Below are 21,431 nucleotides of genomic sequence, written 5' to 3' on the forward strand. Positions count from 1 at the left end.
TAGAGGTTCTTTGTTTAGTTTTTGTTTGGAAGATCTATCCAGTGGTGCAAGAGTTGTATTAAATCACCCAGAATTATTATGTTGTGGTCTATTTGATTCTTAAAAGGGTTTGTTTGATGTATGTGTGTAGATTGTTTGGGGCATATGTATTTACAAAATTGTTATGTCTTCTTGGTGTATGATTCCCTTTAGCAAGCATGAAATGTCCTTCTTTATCCCTTCTGATTAACTTTGGTTTGAAGTCCTCTTTGTCTGATATGAGGAAACCCCTGCTTGTTTACATGATCCATGTAAGTGATATGTTTTTTTCCCCAACCTTTCACCTTCAGTCGGTGGATGTCTTTTCCTAGGAGGTGAATACCTTGAAGACAGCATATTGTTGGTTCTTCTTTTTTTTTTTTAATCCAATATGCCAGTCTATGTCTTTTGATTGATAAGTGTAGACCATTATCATTCAAGGTTATTGTTGAGATATGATTTGTATTCCCAGTCATTTTGGTTTATTTTTGGTTTTTAACTTGACTTTGTTTCTCTTTTGATTGAGCTCTTCTTCAGTGTAGTTCCTCCCTTTGCTGGTTTTCATTGTTTGTTTGTTTTCATTTCCTCCTCATAGAATATTTTGCTGAGAATGTTCTATACTGCAGGATTTCTAATTTTGAGTTCTTTTAACTTTTGTTTATCATGGAAGGTTTTTATTTCATCTTCAAATCTGAAGCTTAATTTTGCTGGATATAAAATTCTTGGTTGGCATCCATTTTCTTCAGAGCTTTATATATGTTATTTCAGGACCTCCTGACATTGTGGGTCTGGGTTGAGAAATCAACAGAGATCCAAATTGCTTTCTCCCTATATGTAATTTGATTTTTTTCTCTCACAGTCTTGAAAATTCTATCTTTATTCTGTATGTTAGTCATTCTCATTATAATGTGCCTTGGTGTTGGTCTGCTGTAATTTTGTACATTTGGGGTCCTGTAAGCCTCTTGTAGTTGATTTCCCATTTCATTATTTGGATTTGGGAAGTTTTCTGATGTCATTGAAAAGATTATGCATTCCTTTGGTCTGTATCTCTGTGCCTTCATCTATTCTAATAAATGTTACATTTGGCCTTTTCATGTTAGCCCATATTTCTTGGAAGTTCTGTTCATGGTTTTTTACAATCTTCTTTAATTTTCTTTTTTACCCTATTTTCAAGAGTATATATTTTGTGTTCATTGTGTGAGGTTCTGTCTTCCAAGTGGTCTAGACTTTGGTGATACTTTTCATTGGATTTTTAATTTGGTTTATTGTTTTCTTCATTTCTGCTTGATTCCTTTTTATGATCTTTGCCTCTTTATTGCTCTTTCACTTCCTGTATTTTCTCTCCAATATCATCCTTTATTTTGAACATCAATCTAACTATGTATTTTCTAAACTGCTTCTCTGGCATTTCTTCTACTGTGTTGTCTATGGATTCTATGTTTGAAACATCTTGGTTTGTTTGAAGTGTTTTGTTCCTTTGTATTTTCATGTTGTTGGTGTGTCTTCTCATCTAGCAGTGTGGAGATGAGGCAGTACAGATTCTACCCTGTAGTCTTATATTGTCCCTGAAGGCTTCCAGTACCTCATCTTTAAGGGGGAGACCAACATTAACAGTATTCAATGCAAACAATATACCATCTTAAACCAAATGGCTCCTGCTAAGGTGTTTACAGTTTTATCACAATAAACAGAAATGAAGTGTTCAATTATTATCTATAATATAAACAGTAAGTTTGCTAAAATGGGTTTATCATTTCAAATGATGGACAATGAGGGAACAAAAGTAGTATAAAATGTGAAGTTTATAAGGGAGAATGAGAGAAGATAGAGGCAAAAATTTACACAAAGAGCAAGGAAGGAATTAATAGAGGTTGACTGTTAGTATGAGAGAAGTGAGAAAGAGAATCCAGGAAGACAGGTAGATGAGAGAAAATATATATACAGATTTTTAAAAAGCAAAAATATAAGAATACACAAAAAAAACCTGTTATATACTATTCAAGCATCCTATTCCTCAATAAATTGATACATGAAAAATAAATTGGATTCGAAGATGGTAGAGGTGTGAGAGAGAGGGCAAAAAAAGAAAATAAAAGAGGAAAGTATCGATGGTGAATTGAATGATTGCTTCCATTGGCTTTCAAAATTTCTCTCAGTTTCCCTTCTCGGCTGATAGGTGTGGTTTTCTGAAGTTTGATGTTAGTTCCAGTCCAGTGGGTGCCTGACTGGTTGGGTGGGTGAGCTGATAACAAGATGCCCTCAAACCCTGTTACAGTCTTCCCACCCATCGTAGCTGGCCCCTTCCATGTCTGTATACTTCAGGACTCACTGAGCTGGAGAGAGCCCAGTTTTCTCCAAATTCTTTGGTCTGTGCTTCCCCCAGGGAACTGCCCCTAGTCTCCAGCTTTCCACAGGCATGTCAGACGCAGAGTGGTCCAAACAAACCCAGCTGCAATCTGATGGACCTGGGCTTTGGCTTCCCTGGGCCTTGTCTTACTGCAGTCCTAAAATCTCAGTACCCTTCCATCTTGCAGAGAACCCACCAGGGATGCCCTCACACAAAGGGGCAATCCTGCAAAAAGGCAGTCAGATGGCAGCCACTACCACACAGAGTAGAAAGACCTCAGGTGCAACCAGACCTTCAGGCACCCCAATGTATCTCCAGGCCCTAGCCTGTGTCCCCAGACTGAGTGGCCACACCATGAGATGGCAGCAGTGGAAGTGGCAAACCTGCAGGCCCTGGCTGGTGTCCCAAGATGGCAGCAGCCACGTGTAACCAAACCTGCAGGTACTGTGACAATGGACTTCCAGGCAACAGCAGGCAGCAGGGGATCTACTGGTAGTCTGCAGGTGGTCTGCAGGCTAACAGCCAGACCTCAGGTGGTGGGCGATGCGTAAGTGAAAGGTGTGCAATGGGCAGGCAAGAGATGGGCAAATGGGCAAATGGCAGATGATAGGCAGCAGTCAGTGAGCAATATACACTCAAAAGGCAGGCCTTATGCTGGCAGACAGTGGGCAATTGCAGCGGATGAATGGGTGTAAACAGCAGGGGATCAGAGGGCAGCAAAGAGCATTCCTTCTGCTTGAATCCTAAGTTTCGAGTTATGGAGTGACAAGGAATGCAGTCTCCCTCTAGTCCACCATCTTGGATCTCCTCTTAACTCAGTCTTAATTTCTCTTCAACCACTATTTCTGAATAGAGCCTTGCCTCTTTCTTTCTCCCTTTGTTATACACACACACACACACACACACACACACACACACACACACACACAGCTCCCTGCTTCAGGGGCTTCAGGTACCAATTTTCTCCTGCTTTCTATCCAGTAACCAGAAATTCTGAGTGTCTCCAAGTCACTGACAGTCTAATATTGTGTCTCAGAGCATTCCCTCTGTCAGACACCTTGCCAATCATCTATTCTTTCTCTGTTTTGATTCCAGATGGTGGAGGAGCTAAGATCTGCAGCCTACCTTGACTACACTATCTTGATTCTCATCTTTGGTTGTCATAAATGAGGGGATTACTGGCATCCAACAGGTAGAGTAAGTATGCTATGAAACATGCACAAAACAGTATCTCATAACAAAGTTATTCAACCCTAAATTTCAATAACACCAGAAACCCTGTTTTTTTTTAATCTGTATTTTTTTTTATTGTAAACAAATGGGATACATGTTGTTTCTCTGTACATGGCATAAAGGCATACCATTTGTGTAATCATAAATTTACATAGGGTAATGTTGTTTGATTCATTCTGTTATTTTTTCCCTTCCCCCACCCCTCCCACCCCTCTTTTCCCTCTATACAGTCCTTCCTTCCTCCATTCTTGCCCCCCTCCCTAACCCTAACACTAACCCCTCCCACCCCCCATTATGTGTCATCATCCACTTATTAGCGAGATCATTCGTCCTTTAGAAACCCTGTTTTGAAAAAATCTGTAATAGAGGATTAACAGAACCAGAAGAGATAAAAGTCTAGTGGAGGATAAAACACTAGGGAGGCTCAGGCATTTAGCAGTCACTGAGGAAACTGGGTTGGGCAGCATGATAAATTAGTCCTGCTAGATTTAACTGGAACTTGGAAACCATACCTTTTACTAAAGTCTTCCATACGTGATGGGATGGCAGCTCCATCTAACATAATGGTAATGCCCAGGAGAAACTACCCAAGACCAGACCAGCATAATGGAAAGTGCAGGTGGCATCTGAGTGTTTGGCCTGGCCAAGTTCCTAGGATGCTCCAGTCTGAATGCTTGATATTGGTTTCTAAGGTAGTGAGAAATCTTTGAAAAACACTAACATTCAGATAACCTTGAGACTTCCTGCTTGCTGTGTTGTTTATTATTATTTTTCTCAACTATTTATCTTACTTTTCTTAAAATGGTAAGATGTAAAGGTGAGGATGAACTCAATTTTAAAGTGACTATTGTTAAAGGTGTCTGTTAGTTAGAAAAAGAAGAGAAAGTGAAACAGGGGAGAGTTAGTGTTTATGGAGTCCTCTATATCAAGGATTATACCAGGTACACAATAGCCCTATGAGAAAGGGATGTGTAAATCCATTATAGAACAATAACAATTATGCTGAAGAGGATGTGAAAGAAAAAGGAACAATTTTACACTTTGGTGGGATTGTAAATGAGTAAAACCACTGTGGAAATCATATGGAGTCTCCTCAAAAGTAGGAATGGAACCACCATATGACCCAATTACACCACCCTTCAGTATTTATCCTAAAGAATTTAAAGTCAGCATACTATAGCCAGACAAACCTATTCATGTTTATAGCAGCACAATTCACAATAGCCAAACTATAGAACTAGCCTAGGTGTCCGTCAATGGATGAATGGATAAAGAAAATGTGGTAAGGATGCCAGCTCCTGCCCGCCTGCAGGTTGCTTCAGAGACCAGCACAGGGCGCCAGGGACTTCCCCCAGCAGCCCAACCCCCTCCAGCGGGAAGCGCCTCTCTAGGCTAGCTTCTCGGGGCAGACCGCCCAGTGAGAGCCTCTAGACGCAGAGCCAGCCACAAGTCCCCAAGCCAGCGGAGACCTCCGACCCGCAAGCAGCTTCTGGGACCAGGGCTGGGCAGCCAGAGACCTCTCTAGGCAGCCTTGCCCCCCTCCAGCTGCAGGCTTTTTCCACGGGGTGATCCAGGATGGCAGACTAGAGGGTGACTGCATATCCAGTCACTCCAGAACCCAGGATTCAAGAAGGGGAGGCATTGAGAGACTCAGACTAAAATAGAATCACGGGGTGAGTCTCCCCCACCCAGTGAAGCTCAGCTGGGTGGCAGGCCCAGATGCAAGCGGCTTATAAGAGTAGGACAGGGCAGATAGAGTCTCCCCCAGGCAGCTCTGTGCACTCTGGCAGTGGGCTCCTCCCCCACAGGGACAGATTCTCCAGCCTCGTGGAGCAGGCCCCCCAGTGAGAGCCTTTCTGAACAGAAGCAGCACGGCCAGCTCCAGCCCGCCCCACTGCCAGCTCCAGCCCGCCCGCAGGTTGCTTCAGAGACCAGCACAGGGCGCCAGGGACTTCCCCAAGCAGCACAGCCCCCTCCGGTGGGAAGCGCCTCTCTAGGCTAGCTTCTCAGGGCAGACCACCCAGTGAGAGCCTGTCTACACAGAGCCAGCCACAAGTCCCCAAGCCAGTGGAGACCTCCGACCTGCAAGCAGCCTCTGGGACCAGGGCTGGGCAGCAAGAGACCTCTCCAGGTCTCTCTCCCTGGAACCAGTAGCGGGCTAGGGGCAGCGTTCTTCAGAAGCACTACATTATCAAGTTAATCCAAGACTTCAGGCTACTGAAGGCTGGGAGGTGATACACTATAAGCCAATAGAGGAAATCTACAATATCACAGAGTCCCACTGACATCTGACCAATATGAAAACAAGGGAAGAAAATGTCCGAAACAAACCTAGATACTATATCAATAAAACCCAATGACAGTACAGCAGAAGAAATGTCTGAAAGGGAGTTCAGAATGTACATAATAAAAAAATCAGGGAAGCAAACGAGGAGATGAAAGAACAAATGCAGGCATTAAATGAACGCACCAATCAACAGTTAAAAGAGCAAATAAGAGAAGCAAAAGAGCATTTCAATAAAGAGTTAGAGATACTGAAAAAAAACCAAACAGAAATCCTTGAAATGAAGGAAACAATAAACCAAGTTAAAAACTCCATAGAAAGCATAACCAATAGGATAGATCACCTGGAAGACAGAACCTCAGATATTGAAGACAAAATATTTAATCTTGAAAACAAGGTTGACCAAACAGAAAAGATGGTAAGAAATCATGAACAGAATCTACAAGAATTATGGGATATCATGAAGAGGCCAAATTTAAGAATTATTAGGATTGAGGAAGGCTTAGAGAAACAAACCAAAGGAATGAACAATCTATTCAATGAAATAATATCAGAAAATTTCCCAAATCTGAAGAATGAAATGGAAATCCAAGTACAAGAGGCTTATAGGACTCCATATATACAAAATTACAACAGACCTATACCAAGGCACATTATTATGAAAATACCTAACATACAAATAAAGACAGAATTTTAAAGACCGCAAGAGAAAAGAAGCAGATTACATTCAGAGGGAAACCAATAAGAATATCAGCAGATTTTTTAATCCAGACCCTAAAAGCTAGAAGAGCCTGGAACAACATTTACCAAGCCCTGAAAGAAAATGGATGCCAACCAAGAATTTTATACCCAGCAAACTTACTTTCAGATTTGACGATGAGATAAGATCCTTCCATGATAAACAAAAGCTAAAGGAATTTACAAAAAGAAAGCAGGCATTACAGAACATTCTCAGCAAAATATTCCATGAGGAAGAGATGAAAAACAATGATGTAAATCAGCAATGGGAGGAACTAGCCTAAAGGAATAGCCAAATAAAGGAGAAACCAAATCATGTCAAAAAACAAAAATGAGTCCAATGACTAGGAATACAAATCATATCACAATAATAACCATGAATGTTAATGGCCTGAACTCATCAATCAAAAGACATAGACTGGCAGATTGGATTAAAAAGAAAAATCCAACAATATGCTGCCTGCAAGAGACTCATCTCATAGAAAGAGATACCCATAGACTAAAGGTGAAAGGATGGGAAAAAACATACCATGCACACGGACACAGCAAAAAAGCTGGAGTATCCATCCTCATTTCAGATAATGTGGACTTCAAGCCAAAACTAGTCAGAAGGGATAAAGAAGGACATTACATACTGCTTCAGGGAAGCATAAATCAGCAAGACATAACAATCATAAATATCTATGCCCCGAACATTGGCTCATCCATGTACGTCAAACAAATCCTTGTCAATTCCAGAAATCAAATAGACCACAACACAATAATACTAGGTGATTTTAACACACCTCTCTCACCGCTGGATAGATCATCCAGACAAAAATTGAATAAAGAAACCATAGATCTCAATAACACAATCAACAATTTAGACTTAACCGACTTATATAGAATATACCATCCAACAAAGAACAAATACACTTTCTTCTCAGCAGCACATGGATCCTTCTCTAAAATAGACCATGTTTTATTCCACAAAGCTACTGTTAGCAAATACAAGAAGATAGAGATACTACCTTGTACTCTATCAGATCATAATGGATTGAAATTAGAAATAAATGACAGAATAAAAAACAGAAAATTCTCCAATACTTGGGAGATTAAATAATACACTATTATATGATGAATGGATAACAGAAGACATCAGGAGGGAAATTAAAAAATTCTTAGAAGTAAATGAGAACAAAGATACATCATATCAAAATCTCTGGGACACTATGAAAGCAGTACTTAGAGGAAGATTTCTTTCATGGGGCACATTCAACAAAAGAAGTAGAAATCAACAAATAAACAACTTAACATTACAGCTCAAAGCCCTAGAAAAAGAAGAGCAGACCAACACCAAAAGTAGTAGAAGACAGGAAATAGTTAAAATCAGAGCCAAAATCAACGAAATTGAAACAAAAGAAACAATCAGAAAAATTAACAAAAGAAATAGTTGGTTCTTTGAAAAAATAAACAAAATTGATAAATCCTTAGCCACATTAACAAAGCGAAAGAGGGAGAAAACTCAAATTACTAAAATTCAGAATGAACAAGGAAATATCACAACAGACACGAGTGAAATACAAAACATAATTAGAAGCTATTTTGAAAATCTATACTCCAACAAAACAGAAAACCTCGAAGACATCAACAAGTTTCTAGAGACATATGAATTACCTAAACTGAACAAGGAGGACATACACAACTTAAATAAATCAATTTCAAGCAATGAAATAGAAGAGGTCATTAAAAGCCTACCAACAAAGAAAAGTCCGGGACCAGATGGGTTCTCAGCCGAGTTCTACAAAACCTTTAAAGAAGAGCTCATTCCAATACTTCTCAAAGTATTCCATGAAATAGAAGAAAAGGGAACCCTCCCAAACTCATTCTATGAAGCCAATATTACCCTGATACCTAAACCAGACAGAGACACATTGAGGAAAGAAAATTTCAGACCAATATCCTTAATGAACATCGACGCAAAAATTCTCAACAAAATGTTAGCAAATCGCATACAAAAATATATTAAAAAGATAGTGCACCACGATCAAGTGGGTTTCATCCCAGGGATGCAAGGTTGGTTCAACATCCAGAAATCAATAAATGTCATTCACCATATCAACAGACTAAAAGTTAACAATCACATGATTATTTCAATAGATGCAGAAAAAAGCATTCGATAAAATACAGCATCCCTTCATGCTCAAAACACTAGAAAAAATTGGGGTAGTGGGATCATTCCTTAACATTGTGAAGGCCATCTACGCTAAGCCCATGGCCAATATCATTCTAAATGGTGAAAAACTGAAAGCATTCCCCCTAAAAACTGGAACAAGGCAGGGATGCCCTCTTTCACCACTTCTATTCAACATTGTTCTTGAGACTCTAGCCAGAGCAATTAGACAAACCAAAGAAATTAAAGGGATATGAATTGGAAAAGAGGAACTCAAACTATCCCTGTTCACTGATGACATGATTATATATTTAGAGGAACCTGGAAATTCCACCAGAAAACTCTTAGAACTCATAAGTGAATTCAGTAAAGTAGCAGGTTACAAGATCAATGCTCATAAATCCAATGCATTTTTATACGTAAGAGACGAATCTTCAGAAAGAGAAATTAGGAAAACTATCCCATTCACAATAGCATCAAAAAAAAATACAATACTTGGGAATCAATCTCACAAAAGAGGTGAAAGACCTCTACAATGAGAACTACAGAACACTAAAGAAAGAAATTAAAGAAAACCTTAGAAGATGGAAAGATCTCCCATGTTCATGGATAGGCAGAATTAATATTGTTAAAATGGCCATACTACCAAAAGTGCTATCTAGATTCAATGCAATTCCAATTAAAATCCCAATGATGTACCTTACAGAAATAGAGCAAGCAATTATGAAATTCATCTGGAAGAATAAGAAACCCAGAATAGCTAAAACAATCCTCAGTAGAAAGAGCGAAGCAGGGGGTATTGCAATACCAGATCTTCAACTCTATTACAAAGCAATAGTAACAAAAACGGCATGGTATTGGTACCAAAATAGACAGGTAGATCAATGGTACAGAATAGAGGACACGGACACAAACCCAAATTAATACAATTTTCTCATACTAGACAAAGGGGCCAAAAATATGCAAAGGAGAAAAGATAGCCTCTTCAACAAATGGTGCTGGGAAAACTGGAAAACCATATGCAACAGAATGAAATTAAACCCCTATCTTTCACCCTGCACAAAACTCAACTCAAAACGGATCAAAGACCTCGGAATCAGACCATAGACCCTGCATCTTATAGAAGAAAAAGTAGGTCCAAACCTTCAACTTGTTGGCTTAGGATCAGACTTCCTTAACAGGACTCCCATAGCACAAGAAATAAAAGCAAGAATCAACAACTGGGATAGATTCAAACTAAAAAGCTTTCTCTCAGCAAAGGAAACTATCAGTAATGTGAAGAGAGAGCCTACAGAGTGGGAGAATATCTTTGCCACTCATACTTCAGATAGAGTGCTAATTTCCAGAATCTATAAAGAACTCAAAAAACTCTACACCAAGAATACAAATAATCCAATCAACAAATGGGCTAAGGAAATGAACAGACACTTCACAGAAGAAGATGTACAAGCAATCAACAGATATATGAAAAAATGTTCAACATCTCTAGTAATAAGAGAAATGCAAATCAAAACTACCCTAAGATTTCATCTCACCCCAATTAGAATGGCGATTATCAAGAACACAAGCAACAACAGGTGTTGGCGAGGATGTGGGGAAAAAGACACACTCATACATTGCTGGTGGGGTTGCAAATTAGTGCAGCCACTCTGGAAAGCAGTATGGGGATTCCTCAGAAAGCTTGGAATGGAACCACCATTTGACCCAGCTATCCCACTCATTGGCCTATACCCAAAGGACTTAAAATCAGCATACTACAGAGATACAGTCACATCAATGTTCATAGCTGCTCAATTCACTATAGCCAGATTGTGGAACCAACCTAGATGCCCTTCAGTTGATGAATGGATAAAGAAACTGTGGCATATATATACAATGGAATATTACTCTGCCATGAAGAATTTTAAAATTATGGCATTTGCAGGCAAATGGATGAAATTGGAGGATATCATGCTAAGTGAGATAAGCCAATCTCAAAAAACTAAAGGACGAATGATCTCGCTGATAAGCGGATGAGGACATATAAGGGGGGGGGCTTAGGAGGGGTTAGCGTTAGGGTTAGGATTAGGTTTAGGGTTAGGGATAAGGAGGGTGGTAAGAATGGAAGAAGGAAGGACTGTATAGAGGGAAAAGAGGGGTGGGAGGGGTGGGGGGAAGGGAAAAAAAACAGAATGAATCAAACAACATTGCCCTATGTAAATTTATGATTTTTAATTAAAATTTAAAAAAAGAAAAAAAAAAGAAAAATGTGGTAAGTATACACAGTGGAGTTTTATTCAGCCATAAAGAAAAATGAAATTATGTCATTTGCAGGAAGATGAATGAAACCATTATGTTAAGCAAAATAAGCCAAATTCAGAAAGTCACGGGTCATGCTTTTCTCTCATATGTGGAAGCTAGAGAGGAAAACGGGAAAGAAGGGTGGAAGTGGGAATCTAATGCAAATCAAAGGGAGAGAAGTAGAGGAAAGGGATTGGGGGAGGGAGGAGAAAATGGAAGGGGGAAGTGCTAGGGAGTGATAGTGTCCAAATTATATTATACTATTGTGTGCATGTATGAATATGTAACAACAAATCCCATCATTTTGTACAACTATGATGCACCGATAAAAAATGTAGAAAGAAAAATAACCTCCCCCAAAAAGAAATCCACTGTAAAGATGAGCAAACTGAGGCTGCATAACTCTTACAATTATGGTAAATTCAAAGTCAAAATTATAACCCAGGTATATGGAATTCCTGCTCTGATATGAAAGTCCCAGAAGCATGCATGCCTCGTATTTGCAGAAACACTAAATACTGGATAGATGGATGGACGGATGGATAAAGTAGAAAGTACCTATGTGTTAATTCGTATTTTTTTCCTCCTACCTTGTCCCTTAGTTGTGGTTTTTGTTAATTCTGCTTTGCTTTGGCTTGATTTTTTTAAATATGACTTCCCACAATAATAAAAGGGACAGGTAATAGAAATAACCAAAAACAAAACAAAAAAAATTTTCAGAAATAATTTCCATTAAGTCCGGAGATTTTGTTCAAGCCCTTTTAAGTAGCAGACTTACCAAACTAATTGTATTTTACCCTGGAAAACATTAAAATTATTTTTCATTCCTTAAATACCCACCAACAGGTGGTGAGTAAGGGAAAGCTAGACATAAGCTGGATGGCAGGAAAAGGTAAGCTAAGACACAATACTTTGCAGTAGAAAAAAAATCAAAAGACTTATTATCTTCAAGTGAATAGTGAAGAGTTTATTTATAACCCAAAAAGAGTCCTTTAAATTTAATAAGAGATGATGAGTCATTTTTCTCTAAATGTTTCTTTATAGTAGGATCTGTAAAGAGATACTGTTCAGAATCTCTTTAGGAAGATTTTTTTACTTGCCTGATTCCTTAATGGTGAGTCCCATTCAACCTCTGAGTGAGCACGTGGGATTATGAAAGAAGCTAAGGTTGCTCAAGCTGTCCCCCCTGAGTCCTCTGATCATCCTGACTCAGGCCAGTCCTCCCTGGGAACATCAACATTCCTAATGGAAAGGCCAGCAGGTACAGCAAATCCTGGGAAGTAAAGGTTAGAACCGCTTCCTCTTCCTGGACAGGCTTTCTAGATGGTTCCACAGGGGCCCTGGGAGCACCTCAGCGAGGCTGTAAATGAGGTGCGGTGATGGAACTGAAATGCTGGAACAGGCGATTGAACCACCGAGTGCTGAGGAAGTATGATTCCCTGGGAAAGCCGCAAGGCCCATGCTCTGGAGAAAGGCAGAAGAGGACTGTCTGGGTGTGGAAAGCTGTCGTGAAGCCCAGCAGGAAGCGTGGCAACTGTCACTGCCGCGCTCCCCCAGAGCCCCTTCCCCATTCCTTTCCCAGCACGTCTCCACGCAGGACACTGACAATTTCCACATCATAACACACTGCTAAACCAAGTATCCATGAGTTTTCCTCAGTACCAGGGAGGGACGAAAGGATCTGAGCCCACTAGGAGCCTGCTTAAGTTCAGGTCCAACACTTGGATGCCTGTGTTTCCCCCGAGCCCCTTCCCCATTCCTTTCCCAGAACGTCTCCACGCAGGACACTGACAATTTCCACATCATAACACACTGCTAAACCAAGTATCCATGAGTTTTCCTCAGTACCAGGGAGGGACGAAAGGATCTGAGCCCACTAGGAGCCTGCTTAAGTTCAGGTCCAACACTTGGATGCCTGTGTTTCCCCTGAGCCCCTTCCCCATTCCTTTCCCAGAACGTCTCCACACAGAACACTGACAATTTCCACATCATATCACACTGCCCAGCCCATCATGTCACCTGCCCAGCCCAAGAGCCTGACCATGGTACAGGCCCATGGGAGGTCTGCCTGATGCCTGTTATAAATCTAGGTCTTAGCCTTGAAGAATTAATTTCTCTTTTTGTGATGATTGCTTTGAACAACCCGCAGAGCAGGAATGAGCTGGCCAGGCTCAGAATATGTAGGAATCAGTCCTCTCTCTCTGCTCCTTGGAGTCTAAGACACCCACTGACTCCCTTGCTCTCCTGCTAATGGGAGAGGAGGAGACCCCACCAGTGCCAAGACAGACAGGAGGAACATTCTAGTAGAACAAGGCTTTTGGGACCCAAAAATACCTTCCATAAGGATTTGAAGATTCCAAAAATGCCCTGAGGCATGACCAAAGGTAGAAAGAGACAATCCAGTGTCAGAGGATGTTCTGTCTGAATGGATAGACATGCCCACTCCAAATTACATTTTTAAATATAAATCAGACTTTCTCTTTAGATTGAAAATGAGCTGGGCATGGTGGTATATGCCTGTAATCCCAGCATCTCAGGAGGCTGAGGCAGGCAGATCACAGGTCAAAGCCTGAGCAACTTAGTGAGATCCTGTCTCAAAGTAAAAAATAAAAAGGGCTGGGGATGTGACTCAGTGGTAAAGCATCCCCTGGGTTGAATCCCTGGGAAAGAAAGGAAAGGGAAGGGGAAAGAAGAAAAGGGAGGGAGGGAGGAAGGAAGGAAGGGAGAGAGGGAGGGAGGGAAGGGGGAGAGAGGAAGAAAAGAAAAGAAAAGGAATCAGGGCACACACCATTATAGGAGCAGTTCCTGACACATTCCAGACCTCCAGTCAAGTCTCCAGGTGTTCTTGACAGCAGGACAACGGCCTCTGTCACCCAGTGACACAACTACCCATTAGTAGGAGCAATTCTGCTCCAGTGAAAGAAAAGAGGATGGGCAAAGTATGGCCACTCCAGTCATGCAGGGCCTGGTCAAGGCATCATCTCGTTTTGCACCAGTTTCAAATCCCCCACTTCACTGAATTACTTGCTGAGTCACTCATTTTTTTCCTCAAGATGGGAGAAAGGACAGAGCACCTTCAGACTCCTTCATTTGGTTCCTTCTTTCTTTAGGTTGACCTTTGCTCTGTCTAGACTTCTCTCAAACTTTCCCTTTCATTGTCACCCAACCTCACTCAACCACAGCCACATCCCACGTGTGATTGTGCAATAAAAGAGGTAGTACCCTGGGGGTCTCCTCACTGAGACTCCATGGGAGACCAACATGGGACAGGTGTTAGGATGCAAGGAACTCAAGAGTTTGGAGTCAGAAAACCTGCATTAGAGAGTCTCTCATCTACTAGCAACACAATCCTGAAAAATCCCCATACCATCTTGTCTAAGCCTCATTGCCTGATTATAAATTGGAGATGATAATGCCCCTGAGCAGGTGACATCCTGTAGGCATCTAAAAAACTGAGCTGAATCATAAAACCAACAAGTAACAGATGATGTCAGTTGTGCGGATGGTACCTCAGAGACAAAATATTTCTTTGCCAGCTGTGAAGACAGAAATGAACTGGTTTCATTTGTATCCATGGTATTAATCAGAACAGAAATGTTCGCAGAAAGAAAAGTGTCCACAAAGGAGACAGGGAGCACTATTTAGAACCTATAATAGACTTGAGGAGTCAACTGTTGATAACACACATCCCAAGAAGGGGAGACCCTGGCCCTAAGAGCCCACCAGCAGTATGATGCCCAGCTATTAGCCTAATGAATTAAACACTGGAACTTTGGTCCAGGCTTTCCAGGACATCTCATAGAGACTGATTACCAAGTGGTTTCTTCACAGGGAGAAAAGAGCCTGCTTAGATAAAAGGACCATCCAGTCATCTTGACAATATCACTTCAGAAGTTCACTGGAAGGCACAAATAATACCCCAAGAAAGTATTTTATAAATGCCCAGAGATGGCCACTATAGTAATCTCAAATGCTGAGTTTTTCTGGGCCACTGTAAGAATAGGCTATCAGCCACGACTTCTGGGTCCACCTGAGCCCAACCACCTCAGTGGATCCTGAATGCAGAAAGATGCAAGAAGAGTTTCTGAGTCCAGATCAGATGGATGCAAACAGAGCCCTCTCTTTGTCCCTAGTTCCCACTTGTCCAATCTTTCTTAAAGCATTTTGCCACAGATACACATCAGTGTATCTCCAGTTCAGCCAGTCATTTGTCTGCTAGCTTTAATCTCGACCATAGTCTGAATGACTATATTCTCCCCTCAAAAAAAGTCCATGCACTGAAATGCTTACCCCCAAGCCAATGATATTAAAGGGGTATGCCTTTGGAAAGTGATGAGGTCATGGGGCAGAGATTTAGCCACAATTGAGATTGATGCCCTTTTAAAAGATACCACCCCCTTCTATGATATGAGAACATAGCAAAAAGGCACAATCTATGAGCCAGAAAGCAGGACTTCACTAGACATGGAATCTGCCTTGATTTTGGATTCCCCAGTCCCCAGAACTGTAAGAAATCAATTTCTATTATTTATAAGCTACCCAATATATGGCATTTTGTTATAGCAGCCCAAATGGACTTAAATAATCCTATCTGTCTTTAAGAAAAAGAAACCTTATTAAAACCCCTACCAATAATTAGTAACTAATTCCACCTTCTAGATACTATTCCTCCTGAATCTGTGGCGATCTTTCCTACAACTCCATAATCTCTCATCCTGGCATTTGAAGTTCTCAGTAGTAATGAAGTCCACTTTGTCACACATAAGAACAATCTGCAAAACTACAAACCCTCTCTCTTGAGTACTGCGCCCAAAATTGAGAGCTGTCTTTGCTGATGAAATATAATTCAGCCTTACTTCACCACATGGTAATTGTTATTGTTTAGATATGAGGTGTCCCCCAAGAGTTCCTGTATTAATGCAGGAGGTGAAATAATTAGATTTTGACAACCATAGCCTAATTGGTGGATTAATCCATTTTATGAGTTAATAATTCAAAAGGACCACTGTACTGAGTGGAAACTGTAGGCAGGTAAGGCATGACTGGAAGAAGGACATCACTGGAGGTATGCCCTTGGGAATCATATCTTGTCCCCCTGGCTCCTTTCCCTCTCCCCACCCCCACACATACCCTGCTTCCTGGCTACCATGAGGTAAGGAGCTTTCCTCTACACACCCCTCCACCATGATGTTCTGCCTTGTGATGCTTGGGCTCAGAGCAATAGAGTCAGTTGAATATGGACTGAACCTCTGAAACCATGAGCTCAAAATAAACTCTTCCTCCTCTAATTTGTTCTGGTCAAGTTATTTTGGTCACCGCAATAAAAGCCTAACTAATACTGTAATTTCTTTTTTAAGTTGGCCAAGGCTCAGAACTAGAGTTTGGGCAACAGCAGTTAGAATGGGACCCAGGCCTTCATTCATTCTTTCTTCAGCAATTACTCAATACTAGGCTCCTGTGTCACAGAGCTTGTGCTGAGCTGAGAATAGAGAAATGAGGACACTGTTTCTGACTGCTGGGTTCTGGAACCTAGCAACCAGTGCTCAAAGGTACCTCTGACATTTGCTAGTTATTTAATCTTTCTGTAGCTCTGATTCGCTGTCCCTGAAGTGGCAATGAAAACATCTACTCAATAGAATTTTATGAGGAGTAGACCAGGCACAGTTGTACACACCCGTAATCCCAGCAGCTATGGAGGCTGAGGCAGGAGGATGGAGAGTTCAAAGCCAGCCTTAGCAAAATCTAAGTGCTAAGCAACTTAGTGAGACCCTGTCTCTAAACAAAATATAAAATAGGACTGAGAATGTGACTCAGTGGTTAAGTGACCCTGAGTTCAATCCCTGGTACTGCCCCCCAAAAAGGAAGAATTTTGTGAGGATTAAATGAAATACCATATGGAAAGGATCACAGCAGAGACCCTGTTGTATAGAACATGCTCAATTTATGTTAGCCATAAACGCCATGTGCGATTGGCAGCTTATGGCATGAGATGATCCTCAGCTCCTGGTGTCCATGCCCTCATGTAACCCTCCCCTTTAGGATGTGCTGATCCTAACGACTTGCTTCTAACCAACAGAAACAGCATGATGTGATTATATTACAAAAGACTGTCTTCCAACTTGGCAATGTTCTCTCTCGCGGGTTCTTTCACCCTCACTCTCTCACTTTCACTGCCTTCCTCTTTTTGTATGCTTGCTGTGATGAAAGGAATACTTTGCAAGGAGTTAAAAGTGACCTCTGGCCAACAGTCAACAAGGAACTTAGGCCCTGGGCTCAATGGTCCAAGAGGAATGGAATCCTACCAACAATCATGTGAGTAAGCTTGGAAACAGATCCAGCTCCAGTGGAACCTTGATATGATTGCAGCCTTCACTGACACCTCGGTTTCAACCTTGTGAGGAGAGAGACTCTGAAGCAGAGAATTCCCCTAAGCTATACCCAGGTTCCTGACCCACAGAGACCAAGAAATGAGACCTAAAGTTTGGGGGTCGCTTGTTATTCTGCAAGAGATAGTTAACACATTATTGTTACTAAAGTTCATGGTGCGTTTGAGGGACACAGAAAAAAACCGTGTTTGTCAGGAGTGACAAGAAGAAATATAGAAAAGGAAGTGCCCTGGAGGCCAGATCATCAATAGTTGGGAACGCCAGGTTAAATGTTTGGGAATTCTCATGGGGACGATGCGAAGTCATCAAAGTTTCTTTAAGCAAAGTAGGGATTTGGTTTCTTCATAAATAATAAGACAAATATGGAATATTAAAGAAAACAGCTTTCAAGAGAAGGAGCCAAATGACTTCTTGAACTAGTATATCATCCAGGATATAAAATTGGAAAACTTCCCAGAGAACTGAGATCTCTTATTTTTTTGCCCCTTCAGCTATTAGGCAAATCACTTTGGAATTTATATCGCCAAGTTTAATGGTGAAGAAAAGAAACGAAAGTGAAGCTACTGAAATAAACAATTTCATTAAGTTCAAAATCAGTGAGTTCAAAATCAATTAAATTTGTAATACCCTTATTGAGGACACCAGTGGTAAATTAATAACAGTGAAATGAGTTTTGGGAATGCCAAAGAAGGGAGAGTTTTGAAATAAAACTTGACAATACAATTTCCTAAATCAATAGAGATGTTTCTTTTTTTTTTTCTGTCGTTTTCACGCCTCTTTTTAAATCCTGTATCAAGATTTTATTTTTGCCTGCCCTTAGACAAGTCCCATAAATCAGTTAGAAAGTGACCCAGTTTTTGTACAGGAGCCATAACATTCATGTATCTAGGCCTTGTCATTACAAGGGGTCTGAGATTCAAATATGGTTTATAAAACAAATAAAAAGAAAATACCTCTGAAACATTTACAGAGAATCAGGTTCAAAGGAAAAGCCACTTGAGGATGAGGAATTTGGTGTGGAAGAAGGACTGTTAACTTGAAATCCACATGACAAGTTCTATATTTCTCCTGTCAGAGGGTCTGTAATCATAGCTTCATACATTTGTTTCTTTGACCCGAATTTATTTAGTACCTACTATGTGATAGGTACTATACTAGGCCCTAGACCCCCCTCCTACCTTCTGGTATTGGAAATCTATAGAACTCATTGCCGGCAAGAGCAGAGCTACTGTAGGAAGAAACTTTCCATTAGAAGTTACCAGAATGCTCTGGGTAGAGAGGCGTACACCTGTAATTCCAGTGACTTGGGAGGCTAAGGCAGGAGGATCACCAGCCTCAGTAACTTAGTGGGACCTGTCTCAAAATACAAAATAAAAAGGGTTGGGGATGTGACTCAGTGGTTAAGCATCCCTGGATTCAATCCAGGGAACAACAACAACAACAACAAACAAAGTGACCAGAATGTTAGCCTGATCACTAATTTGCTGAATTGTTATGCACTCACCTTTCCAGAGCTCAGGGTTCCTCATGAGAAAAATGAAACAGTTATACTAAATGATCTATAAAACTTCCTCCAAATCTGAGACTCAGAATCAACAGAACTTGAATGCCCAAATTCAGCTCCTTCTCAAACTGTAGGAGAACCTACAACTGAGTCATGACTGAGAAGGTAGAGTTTCTTTTCTAGACTCTTGACAACTCACTTCAAGAAGCAAGAGTCTTCTGCATCTCCAGGACATGCTGAAGGTGTTCTGTCACTGCAAGGTCGTCCCACAGGATCTTCACTCAGTTCCGCTGCTGAGCAAGGAAACACTTTGACACAGAGGCCCTAGAGTTAGAAGGCCAGTCACCTCCTCTTTATTCTAAAGAAGACTCCAGTGTGGTCTACAGAAGGTCATATGAGGCATCTATCTCTCATCTGTGCCATCTCATCAGCAGAAAGCTGGGCTGAGCTAAAGCATCCCTAGATTTTGACATATCTGGTGATTACAGTTCTAACTCCTCCAAAACGGCACTATCCTAGAACCATGGTATGTCTTGGATCCCCAACCTACTTCTTCCCCTCCCATCTCACAGGAAAGAAATCCAAGGTCAAGGGACTTATGCGATGAGATGCTTAGCAACTGAGTAAAAACTAGAATTCAGGTCAACATTCATCCAAGCTTCACTCTGCTTCCCAAACCCTCCTCCACTTGCTTGCTCATTCCATCTACTAAACATCCCCTGCATTCCCAGGATTGTGCTAGTGCTGTAACCAGATCAACACACTGAGCGGAAGCCTCTCGTGCCATACAGCTGAGCTGACCAGGCAGAACCCAGCCAGAGCAAGGTCAATGCCGAAAGAAGTTCCAGAAGAAAATCTGAAGAGAGAAAGTGATGACAACAACCCAAAAGAGCAAAGTCTATTCCTCTAATATCCCAGATAATTCCTTCCAAGAGTTAAAGCCCCCTTACTCAGTTTCACCTTCCTCCTTTGGGGTATTTTTCACAGCAGCAGTTCAAATCTAATCTTTGCAGATTCCTCCAAGGGAAGTAGTTGGAGAGGAGAGTGATATTAGCTGATGAGCTGGAATTAGTTAAACTGACTCCTAGGGCGTGTAATGCACTTTACTAAATCAGAGATAATGAATTCCATGGAGAGCACATGAGCGAAAGGAAGAAATAAGCACACAGTCTAAATATACTTCATTTCATGGGAAGCAAAGGGACAGCCACAGAAAGTTCACCTCTAACAGGGACTGGTTCCAACTGTACAAAGGAGAAGATGGGCCTTCCTGACTTGCCTGACTGACAGATAGTCACTCCTGGCCACCTTCTCCACTCAAATCATCTTGGTCCTTTCAACTGCTTTTCTGGCTTTTTGGCTTTTGAGAGCCATCTTCTGTCTTGCCAGGGTCAGCATTAGCTATTGCCTATGTCAGACAGGAACTTCCTCATGAAAGGGAATGAGGACTTGGTTACTAAGAAATCATTTGTCCATTGCATAATGGGAGTTTTTTATCACCCTCAGTGGGGACTATCCCCACCTCAGAGGTTAACAAAGAGGGAGACAATGTATTCGGTGACTTCAGAAGGATCCTGTTTGAGATATCAATAGGGTGATTTTTAAAATGTCTGAAAACAGCACTCTACAGTCGCACGGCCACACCAATGTTTATAGCAGCTCAATTCACAATAGCTAAGCTATGGAACCATCTAGATGCCCCCCACAGATGAATGGATAAAGAAAATGTGTTATACATATACAATGGAATATTACTCAGCCATAAAGAAGAATGAAATTATGACATTTGCCAATAAATGGATAGAACTGGAGACTTTCGTGCTAAGTGAAATAAGCTAATCAAAAAAAAAAAAAAAAGACTGAATGTTCTCTCTGATATGTGGATGCTAACACACAATAATGGGTAGGCGGAGAATAGAAATTCATCAGATTAGATAAAGGGGTAGGAGGGAAGGGAGGGGATGGGAATAGTAAAGACAGTAGAATGAATCAGACATAACTTTCCTGTGTTCGTATATGAATACATGACCAGTGCAACTCCACAGTGTGTACAACCACAAGAATGGGATCCTAATTAGAATAAGTTATACTCCATATATGTAGAATATGTCAAAAATACATTCTACTGTCATGTAAATCTAAAAAGAACAAATTTAAAAAAGAAAAGAAATAAAATGACTGAAAACTCTTTGCTCCCTTGAGATGGCAAAGCTAATTCTCCTCCAACAGAAAGAAGGCCACACTTAACAAACAGAATGTGGTAGACATAATAGCATGCGACTTCCAAGGGCTAGTTATAAGCTGGATAGCTTCCACCTGGCTCTTGCTCCCCTACCTTGCCTGTTCTGGGGAAAACCTGCTGACATGTCAGGAGGACACTTGAGCAGCCCTTGCAGAGGCCCTCATGGAGAGGATCCACAACCAACAGCCAGCACCAACCCACCAGCCATGTGAATGAGCCACCTTGGAAGTGAGTCCTCCGGCCATAG

The 21,431-nt window shown here is 41.1% G+C and overlaps 1 long non-coding RNA gene across 8 annotated transcripts in view; it reads right to left on the minus strand.

Moving 5' to 3' along the window:
- LOC306645974 overlaps nucleotides 1-20,063 on the minus strand; it is a 778,688-nt gene extending 758,625 nt beyond the window's left edge. For 3 of the 8 annotated variants that reach the window (XR_013759773.1, XR_013759774.1, XR_013759778.1), the window contains exon 1: nucleotides 18,943-20,059. This is a non-coding gene — a long non-coding RNA (uncharacterized lncRNA). Of the gene's footprint in view, nucleotides 1-18,942 lie in introns of all 8 variants that reach the window. The other 5 variants (XR_013759775.1, XR_013759776.1, XR_013759779.1 and 2 more) reach the window with 3 other exon arrangements.
- Between the last annotated feature and the right edge of the window lie 1,368 nt (nucleotides 20,064-21,431).

Source organism: Sciurus vulgaris (assembly GCF_902686455.1).
Source record: "Sciurus vulgaris genome assembly, chromosome: 16".
NCBI classification, from domain to species: Eukaryota; Metazoa; Chordata; class Mammalia; order Rodentia; family Sciuridae; genus Sciurus; species Sciurus vulgaris.